The sequence below is a fragment of the Pinus tabuliformis genome, chromosome 4_1 (genome assembly GCF_031772625.1).
Source record: "Pinus tabuliformis cultivar Carrire ecotype Pingquan chromosome 4_1, CPIR1, whole genome shotgun sequence".
In the NCBI taxonomy this organism is placed as follows: domain Eukaryota; kingdom Viridiplantae; phylum Streptophyta; class Pinopsida; order Pinales; family Pinaceae; genus Pinus; species Pinus tabuliformis.
This window is the reverse complement of record NC_142303.1, coordinates 741,579,088-741,590,253: the sequence shown is the minus strand read 5'-3', so window position 1 is coordinate 741,590,253 and position 11,166 is coordinate 741,579,088.

Below are 11,166 nucleotides of genomic sequence, written 5' to 3'. Positions count from 1 at the left end.
AAGTTGGTAGCCTTGGGATTCACATAATTCTTGTTTCAATATTGAGGCTCATCACTTTTTTAGTGTCGTTGCCAGGGAGGTGTCAAAGTATGCATTGTTTTCTTCCATAGTTGATTCATTTGTTTTTACTTTTCGCAAAACCATTTTTTTTGCATTAGGCATATTTCGTTTCAAAAACATAAAAGTGCATTGCATTAATGCTTTCATTCAATCATAAAAGCAAAAAAAATCTCTAAGATCAACCCACTCCCCATTTGATCACATGGTGCAGTAAGAGCCACATCACCATCCACATTGTAGGTAGAAGAAGAAGAGATGGAAAATAATGTACAAGAAATGAAGGGAGATGATGAAAATGAGGAAAATCCTCTAAGATTTCCCATTCAAGATACTGATGGTAGTGTGCACATGAAGAACATCCCTCCATCTTTTCTTCCAAAATTTCATGGCATAAGGGCAGAGTATCTGGAAAAATTTCCCTTTGAATTTGAAATCATTTGTAGATCTTATGGTTACTTATTGAACACTAAAAAATTAAGATTGTTTCCAGCAACATTGAAGGATAGATCTCTTAAATGTTCCATGAGTTTAGGGACTAATTCAATAAGATCATGGAATGATATGAAAACTATATTTCTAGAAAAATATCAAGATCATGACCTTAAAGAAGAAATATTTAGAATGAATGAAAAAGAATATGAGTCTAGCAAATATAATAGAGACATCCATGTATAATGTTAAGAGGGAAAAACTACATCATTTAGAATCCAACGCACTAAAAACACTCTTACTTAGAACAATTAGGGATGAGTGGATTGATCTCATTGATCTCATGAGTAGAGGTGATGTATACTAATTATCATTTGAATAAATTTGTGAAGCATGCAAACACATATCAAGAGGAATTGCAAGAGTAATTCAATCAACATCAAGATCGGTAAGTCAAGATAAACTTGGAGATTTTATTGATAACTTTAAAACAAATTTTCTTAGCAATCTAACCAAACAAGAGAAATGTTAATAATGCGAGACGAACAAAGAGAAGATGTTGACATTTGTGTTGTCCATGCAGAATCACATGATGTTAAATATTGCCCCTCATTACCAAGGTTGAAGGAAGCTTACCAAGAGAATAATGGAGCAAGTCAATTGCCAATGCAACTATGTTATGTAGCTCCAAGAGGACCATGGCAGCCTATTCAACCTAGTTTGATGGAAGAGCCTAATTCACATTTCAAGCTTATGCATATCCACCTCAAAGTAATTGGAACACACCCTATCCTTGGCAACATTGGCCATCTCAACCACAAAACCAATCTTGGCAATAAGGTTGGAAAGGAACTTATGGGATCCATCCACAATATCCTCAATATTTTCCTCAATATCCTACATACTCAACTCCATGTTATCCCTACCATCCACCTCCACCACAACCACAACTCCAACCACATCCATCTCAAATATCCACTCCCATTCAACTACCTATACCACCATTTTCAAACCCACACAGTGAAGTATCTCAGCGAACTTACAATGTTGAGGTACAACACTTCCAAATATCTCCTCTTGATCTCATTAGTATTCATCTCAGCACATGAAGAACATTACAAAAAAGAGATTCTCTTGATGCCATTGAAGGGCAACATGTAGAAAAAGAAGATTCAAATGAGAAAAGCAGAGAATCATGGGTTGCACTTGAAAAAGAGAAGAGATCAGAAATAATAATTGGGAAAGTTCCCTCATGTTTACCATCATATCCTCTATGTGTTCAAGAGAATTATCAACAAAAAAATAAGATCTAAATTTCATGGAAGAAGAAGAGATCCACGATGATCCAAATCAACAGGTGGACCAAGGACATCACAACTATATTGAAATATGGATCCTAATAGTTACTAAGTTGCAACAACACTCCCTTATTCAACTGTGCTTGATATCATGAAAGTCAAAGAATTTGGTCTCTTACATTCAGGTACGTGTCAAAGAATATGTTTCAAACCTACACATGATTTTATCTGTCATATAGTTATGCAAGTGGCTCCATTGGAAGTATTCCTACACTTGAAGATGATTTTGTTTTTTGAAGTAGAGTAGGATAGGAAAAGAAATAAAAAATGAAAAATGAGAGTAAAAATAATAATCTCAAGTGAAAACCTCCTTTGAGGCACCTGAGATTAGTTCATTGATTGAAAACCTCCATGAGGCGATCAATGGGCTGAAAAAAAAAAAGAGCGAAAAAGAAAATATCTTAGGTGAAAGCCTCCTTTGAGGTACTTAGGCAAACCTATGAGTTGAAAAGGTACTTAGGAAAACCTACAAGTTGAAAAACTCATTGAGGCAACTGGTAGGCATAAAAGGAAAAAATAAAAAATCTTTCCTCCATGTATCTCTCTGATGAATGTAGGTGCTCTCTAACATCTACAAGCAACAAAAACAAGTTGGCACCAAAAAATAGAAAAAGATTGGTCAAAATTCTAGTCAAAGGAAGTAAAACTTGGACTTTCTCCTCCTTTCCTCAATTGCTCGAGAAGGACCAAGGCCATGCCAATCCATCATTCTCATCTATTTCCATGATCCACCCATCATTCCCAAGCTTTTCTCATTCATTTTCCTCCTTGTCCTAAAATACTAGAAGAAGGCTTTGCTTTACCAGAGGAAACATAAATACATAGAGAAGAAATTGATTTTTGTCATATATTGAAAACCATGCATCCATTTTACAATATGTTTCAGGTCGGGGTGCATATAGATGATGGTAATATGCTCAAGCGATTTTAGCAAATTCTAATGCACAATTTTTTAGAAATCTACCTCCATCACCTACAACCATTTCTTATTTTTCTCAATATTTGTACATCCATTTCAAAATTTATTTCATCGGAAAATTCATATGGATTATGGTAACATTCCCAAGAAATTTAAGCAAATCCAGTACATGGTTTCCATGCAATCAACGTCCATCAACTTCAACCATTTTTAATTTTTCTCTAGATTCATACACCCATTGGTTAAAGTTTTTTTATGGGGAGGCGCATAAGGATGATGGCAACATGCTCAGAAAATTTCAAGTCAATACAATATACCATTTTCTAGATATGGACAAAACAAGGCAAATCTGATGTTCCCTATAGTACTATGGGAGTCCTAGTGTACTACAGGAAACAGGCTAAAAGTTATAGGAAGCTACATAAGGTGAAATAAAGTGTGGGAAATGTGCCTAATGGTGGAATAAGGTATAGGGAAGGTGAACATCACCCATGGCCAAGTGCAACAATACAAGAAGGTTGGATTTGACTAAGATAGCATGCTCATGGTAATTAGAAGACAGAGGTTTAGAATCACCAAGCTATTAAGACCTATGTAGAAGCAAACAAAGGAAATTATCACCTCCAAAGGACCATGGATTGATCATCAACTCAGCATCAACATGCATGCATCTCCAATAACCATCAAGTAGGTACAGATATGAAATAATATTGACCTCTTCTCTTGAGCATATTACAGTTAGAAATTTTTTTTTTATGCATGAGAGATGAGGTTTTATAAGATAAGGATTGGTCAACAATCTTGGCCACCTTAAACTAGTTAATTTCATCTCACTCCTTCACTCATGCAATGTGGAAAATCCATGATTAAGAACAGTGACAATTTCAAGGAATGGGGACAATAGTAAAAGAAGAAATTTTTACAAAGACCAATTCACCACAACACTCCAAGCCTTCCATCCACTTCATATCCACTATCTATCCATCCCATTTCATAAGAAAAAAATTAATATTTTTCAATAGCAAACCCTACAATCTATCTCACCCTAAAAATTTCTTCAAAAAACACACAGAGCACATCCTCTCCATTTTCACAAACCTACACTACTCCCTCTGAGCCATAGCATCATCCTCCAACCGTCTACATCATTTCCCATCACTCCCATACAATTAGAAGACCCTGAAAGAGAAGGAATAATTGTTACAGGAATGTAGAATGTTGCTACAAGAAGGAAGGAAGGAACAAATTCTGCTAAAACCCAAAATGGAAATGCGTAAGGGAGACCTAATAAAAAAAAATAGCTCCACAACCATTAGGAAATCATCTAGGCCAAGAAAGAGAAGAAGTAGGCAAAAAAATACAAGAAGGTATTCACCATCAAAATATAACTCAAACTACAGCAATGAAAATAGGTTTACCACGAGGTCTCTAATATATTTCTAGTTTTTTTCCAAGGCCTAAAAGATGTTATAGAAATGGGAGAAATTCATGGAATTCAAGTTGAGGGCCTACCCTAGGCTCAGACTATCATTTCTGCTCAAAACAGGTTTAAACAGGGTTTCCTATAATACTACAGGAACTGTTATAGGGTTTCTTGTAGTACTACGAGAACCACTATGGTTTCCTATATTTTACTACAGGAAACACAAATTTACAACAAAATTTCCTAGTTCTCATATAATGTCTTTTTTGAAGGTTGTATATGTGACCAAATGGCAGGAAAAGGTAGCAGAAGGTTGGAAGATGATGAGGAAGACCTTGCCAAACTGAAAAATATTCATGAACCCATGTTGAATAAGGAGAAGAAGGCATGCTAATGGTCTCAAGAAACACTATGAATTTTTCTAGGCACAAACAATTTTGAAGAAATGAGTGAAAATGGAATGAAGGTTTCAAGGGAGAAGATATGAATGAAATGGATCTACAAGGAAACAAATTTCACTTGAAAAGAGGAAATTTATGTTTTTTTGGTTGAAAGCCTATTAAACAATCATGAAAAGAACAACTAGATTTTTTTGTTTGTCCTCGAAGAACTTATAGCCAATATTCTTAAGAGAAAGGACTAAGTAATTCACAAGAGAGAGGCTACCATGGCCATGAATGAGACACAATGACGTCACTAAGTTGCTTAGAGGATGAACAACACTTTCAACAGGCAGATATGATGGCCTCTAAATTAGACATACATTAAGGCCCATCTAACCATCCTTCAACACATTCAACCTCTATTTTTGCATTAGATAATGCAATTTTAACTTTAATATGTTCATTAGGAAGGTTTATGGATAATTGCATATTTGTGCCTAATATTATTTATTTTTGTGGAATATTTTGAGAATATTGGGCAAATTATGTTGATTTGGAGGAGATAATCTAGTGGCCTTCTCCTTACTACAAGAGGATCAATATTAAATAATAAATCAACAATATGTTATGGAATTATGACACAAATTTTGGAGCTCCAATGATTTAGAAAATCGAGGAATGTTTTCCCTGCCATTTAATGCATATTCCTAGTATTGGGAATCAGATCCACTAATCAATGGATTTTAGTTGGGAAAGCTTCCCCCTTTCATTAGGAATGATTAATAATCATTTTATATAAGTAATAAGTCGAATTTTCCTCTAGGGTTTGATTTTTATTGGTCTTCTTGTGGAGACAACTCATATTTTTCCAGCTCCACTTCCATTTTCTATAGGGATGTAATTGTATTGATGGAAATAATGAAGATTAGTGACATGTTTAGCTTCTAAATCTTGGTCTCCTTTATAGGAATCTATATTTCCTTGGGCTCGGCTATCCCAGGAGACTCAGAGACCTTTTGTATCATTTACCTTTCTTTTTTTCACTTCTTATTCACATGCATCTATTGTTCTTATTTTTTTTTCGTATTTTTCCATTTAGTATTAATGATTTCTTGTTGTAAGATTGGGTTAAATGGTTGAAGTAAGTTATTTTACAGGATCAGAAGCATCATTTCATCATTGGAAAAACTTTGGAATGTCATAGTAATCATTGAGTTACTTGGATTAGTTTTCTTATTCCCAAATCTAGATTTATGGAAGTCCTTTGTGTCAAATAACAGTAAATTTATGCTATTTGTAGAGCATGATAACAAGATAAAATCAAGTTGATTCCATTTGAATTAGATTAAACATCATTCTAGTTAATAAAAAAATTACCCCCTTGCATTTTCACTTGATTAGGTTAGGCATTTGATATATTTACTAGCTCACTAGTTCTCAAATTTCTAGATTTTAGACTAGTAATTTTCTGCCATTTTTTTACCATGGGTTAACAGACATATTTTTGTGTGATTCCACTTGGAATGGGGACCTAAGATATCCTAGTTAATAAAAAAAAATTTCCTATCCAGTTTTCATTTGATTTGGTTGGTCATTCGGTGAATTATAACTCTCTTTAGAAAAGATGTTGTTTCATGTAGTAAACTACAAGAAACCTGGTATCATCCTTCCAGCATGTATATACTTCCCAAATTCACTCAAGAAGCTTGGTTATTGTCCCTTTAGGTTGAATCAAGACCCCTAGGCTCTAATAAATTATTAGGGAAGACTGAATACCACTTAGGAGTTTCCTCTTTACCCATGCAAAATATTTCAACAATTTGGATTAATGGACAAATTTATGAATTGGATAATACAATGATGATTTTTCTATTGCCACATCCAATGAACTCCGTTAATGGATCTAAAGTATTTGAAATGTAATGGATATTTACTTTATGAAATTAAAATAGGTTTCTTTCCTTGTATTTTCTTTCTTGCAATAGGTTAAGGTTTCCATTTCGAACATTTCAATTTCTGTGATTAGTTTAGGATCTAATTTTATTACATTCACTTCATTACATCATGACAAAAAAGGAAGGACACATTGTATGCTACACATATAGTGTTTATACCTCTTAATTTTGTATGAACTCCTCGTTGATAATTAAATTTGGTAGCCTTAGGAGTTGTAGCATTCTTCTTGCAATACCGAGGCTCATGAGGATGTTTGTGTTAAAATAAAAAAATCTCTGAATGGAGGTGTGACTAGAGCTGAGATTGGGAGTCTGTTTGAAAATCTCAAGACCGATGTTCTCAGCATCTTATGTATGCAATTGATGACAACATAAATGAAAAAGTCAAAGGATAAAGCTGACAAAGTTTTATCTATGTTCTACTGAAATTGTAAAGAGAAACATTCCCTGAAGGAATGTAGAGTCAACAACATCAGCTTGTGCAATATTTGTGACCTAGAACATTCTATAGGATATTTTCTAGAGCTCCCAAGATTGAAGGCAACACTCAAATAATCAAGTGGGAAGGTCTAATATTCTTAATTCATTTGGTCCAGGAAGCCCTGGTAGGCACGATCACCAAGTATGTTTGAAATTTTTTTGTTCGGCCCCTATAATATTAGTGATTCCCCCATTACTATTGTCATTGTATCTCTTATTATCATTGTGCCCCTATTGTCTCCATATTGTTATTAGTATGCCCCATAGAAGCCCACTATTGTTATTTTTGTGCCCTTATGTTATTACTATTATATCTTCTTGATTACATTGTGACCTCTTAAACTTCTATATATATAAGGGAGATTTAGTCATTTGTATCATACAACAATTGTTCATTTGTGTAATGTAAAGGAGGTTGCCCCCTCGAAGAGGATGAAATCTAAGGCGTTGATCTATCTTTTATATCTTTTTGTTAGTTGGTTTCCTAACATTTGGTATCAAAGCTTTGGATTCTAGGGTTTTATTGCTCCAAACATGTCATTGTTATGAAACCAACTCACAAAAAGATAGAAAAGAGAGATCAATGCCTTAGAATTTAGCCTCTTCGAGGGGGCAACCTCCTTTACATTACACAAGTGAACAATTCTTGGATGATTCAAATGAAAAAACCTCCTTTCTATATATAGGAGTCTTTGGAGTCACAATATAACCCAGCCGACCTAACAATAGAGGGATTCTATGGGGCACAGTAATAAAAATATGGGGACAATAGGGGCTCAAAAATATTAATAAGGGATACAACTACAATAGTAATGGGGTAATCACTAGTATTATAGGGACCTAACATGCCCCTCCTTCAAAAAAGTGTTGTCCTCAATGCTTGAGTAGTTCTGGATGCTTCTGTATAAAATTCTCATCCTCACATGTGGAATCTTCAACAGATAAGTTCTTCCACTTGATGAGATACTCCGAAATTGATCGATTTCATAGTTGTCGAGCTCTTGTTTCTGTGACTGCTTCCGGTTCCAATATAATTTTTCCTTCCTCATCAAGTTCTGGCAATATTGTTTGAACTGGGAGCTTGTCGCCTATAACCTTCTTTAAACATGAAACATGGAAAACTGGGTGCACTCAAGATGTTATACGAAGCTCCAATTTGTATGCCATAGTACCAATCTTTTGCAACACCTTGTATGGACCATAATACTTTGGTGATAATTTATTATCCTTCTTAGCTTGCTTGAGGGACATTTGTTTATATGGTTGTAGCCGTAGGAATACCCAATTACCTACATCAAAACTTCTTTCGCTGTGATGTTGATCTGCCTATTGTTTCATTCTATTATGTGCCAACATGAGGTTATCCTTTAAGAGTTGGAGGACTTGTTGTTGATGTTCGATGTGATGTTCCACTGCTTGAACCTTAGGATTTTCTCTTAAATATGATGTGATAGATGGTGCCTGATATCCATAAAGTGCCATAAATGGGGTCATTTTTGTTACTGTATGGAAGGAAGTGTTATACCACCATTCAGCCAGAGGCAACCATTTAACCCATTGTGTCTGTTTATCAGATACAAAGCAACGAAGATATCCTTCCAAAAATTTGTTTACTATCACAGTTTTCCCTTCAGATTGAGGATGATAAGATGAGTTATGAGCTAACTGAATACCAAGACAAGAAAATAATCTTGTCCAAAAATTTCTAGTGAAAATGGGATCTCTGTCACTTACAAAAATCTTTGGGTTTCCATGTAGCTTTTGAATTGTTTCCATAAATGCAGTAGAAAATGTACTAGCTTTAAATGGATGTGATAAAGCACAAAAGTGTGCATAATTGGTAAGTATGTCAACTACCACCATGATGACACTCTCTCCCTCAGACTTGGGTAAACCTGTGATAAAATTCATTGAAACCTCCTCCCAACATTGGCTTGGAATGGATAAAGGTTGTAATAGACCTGGGGTCTTAATTGTTTCAACTTTATTTTGTTGGCAAAACAAATATTCCACCACAAACTTTTGAATATCCGATTTAAGGCCATCCCAAAAAAATTCCTTCTTAACCCTGTGGTAAATTTTTAAAAATCCTGAGTGTCCTCCTAAGGGATAAGTGTGCAATTCCATAAGAATTTTTTGTTTGAGTAGTGAATTCTTACAGAGGTATAAGCGATCTTTGTGCCATAACGAATCATTTTGCCAGCTAAATGTATCAAATGTACTGGAATCTTGTTGTAACTTTCGAATAAGTGCCCATACTTCTTCATCATTCTTCCATTCCTCCCTTGCTTTGTTTATCCAATCTGGTTGGATAATAGAAATGGCGCACAACAATGCTTCCACATCCTCATCCTTTCTTGAGAGTGGATCTGCCACCACATTTTGCTTCCCTTTTTTGTAGATGATTTCAAAGTCATAACCCAACATCTTTGTGACCCACTTTTGTTGCTCTTCAGAGGATAATCTTTGTTCTAAAAAGTATTTAAGGCTATCATGATCCGTTTTTACCTTGAAGTTTCCTCCCATTAGGTAGGGTTGCCATTTCTTAAGTGCATGTAGTATTGCAACATTTCCTTATCATAAATAGCTTTGTGTAAAAACTTTCCCTTGATTGGATGACTTTCAAAAGTAATGAGTCTTTCATCTTGCATTAAAACAGCACCAATACCATTTCTTAAAGCATCACATTCCACAATAAGGTTTTTGTGAAGTCTGATGTAGCTAAGACCGATGCTTGGCACATTTCCTCTTTAAGATGTTCGAAGGCCTTTGTTGCTTCTGGAGTCCATGAAAATGAATCTTTCTTCAATAATGTTGTTAGAGGTGTTGCTATTCTCACATAATTCTTAACAAACTTGCGATAATACCCTGTCAACCCGAGAAATCCTCTCAGATGCTTTATGGATGTGGGGATTTTCCATTCCTTAATGGCTTTAATTTTGCTAGGGTCTACCTTAACTCCTTCATGAGATACAATATGACCCAGATATTTCACCTCTTGTACTAAAAAGAAACATTTGGATCTTTTTGCATATAATTGTTTCTCCTCCAATAGTTGTAGCACTCTGTCAGCATATTCAACATGATCCTTCCAAGACTTGTTGTAGATTATTATGTCATCAAAACTAAGGAAGGGTTTGAAAATGGAATTCATCAAACCTTGAAATGTAGAAGGTGCATTAGTAAGGCCAAAAGGCATGACCAAAAATTCATAATGACCCTAATGAGTTCTAAATGCTGTTTTCGGAATGTCTTCAATCTTCATTATGATTTGATGATATCCTGAATGAAGATCCAACTTGGTAAAGTAAATTGATCCATGCAATTCATCCAGTAATTCATCAATGACAGGAATGGGAAACTTATCTTTAATAATGAGCTTGTTGAGCTCCCTATAATCTGGACACATGCACCATGATCCATCCTTCTTGTGCACCAATACTACTAGAGCAGAGAAAGAACTTTGACTAGGTTGAATTATACCAGCCTCTAGCATTTATGCAACCATACGTTCAATTTCACTCTTTTGGGCATAGGGATATCTGTACACCCTAATGTTTGGAGGAACACTTCCTAGAATCAAATGAATATCATGATCATGATCACGAATAGGTGGGAGACCTTTGGGAGTCTCAAATACCTTGGAATGATTGTCCAAGACCTTTTGGAGATCTGGAGAAATAGATGATTCCGATGTGGAAACATCTAGCGAATATAATTGAGCAATTACACCTCTTTGTTCCTTTTTTAGAAGCTTTGTCATACCTTTGAAGTTTATTATCTTTCTCAGTTTCCCTGCAATACCCCTTAATTCAACTTCCTTTCCTTCGGTAGAAAATTTTATGAAAAGTTCTTGAAAATTAAAAGCTATTGTACTCAAGGATTGTAGCCATTGCACTCCTAGTGCAACATCAGCACCTCCCATTGGAATGGAAAGTATTGGGCTAGTCAATACATATTCTCCCATGGATAGCTTGATATTATGGAACTTTCCAGAGCAATTTATCATTCCTCCATTTGCAATCATCACTTGATGCTCTAGTGTTGGCTATAGGAAGCAATTCAATTCTTTTGCTACCTTACAATGAATAAAATTGTGGGTACTTCCTGAATCAATAAACACTATTACCTTTTTCTTCTTGATTTGTCCTTCTATCTT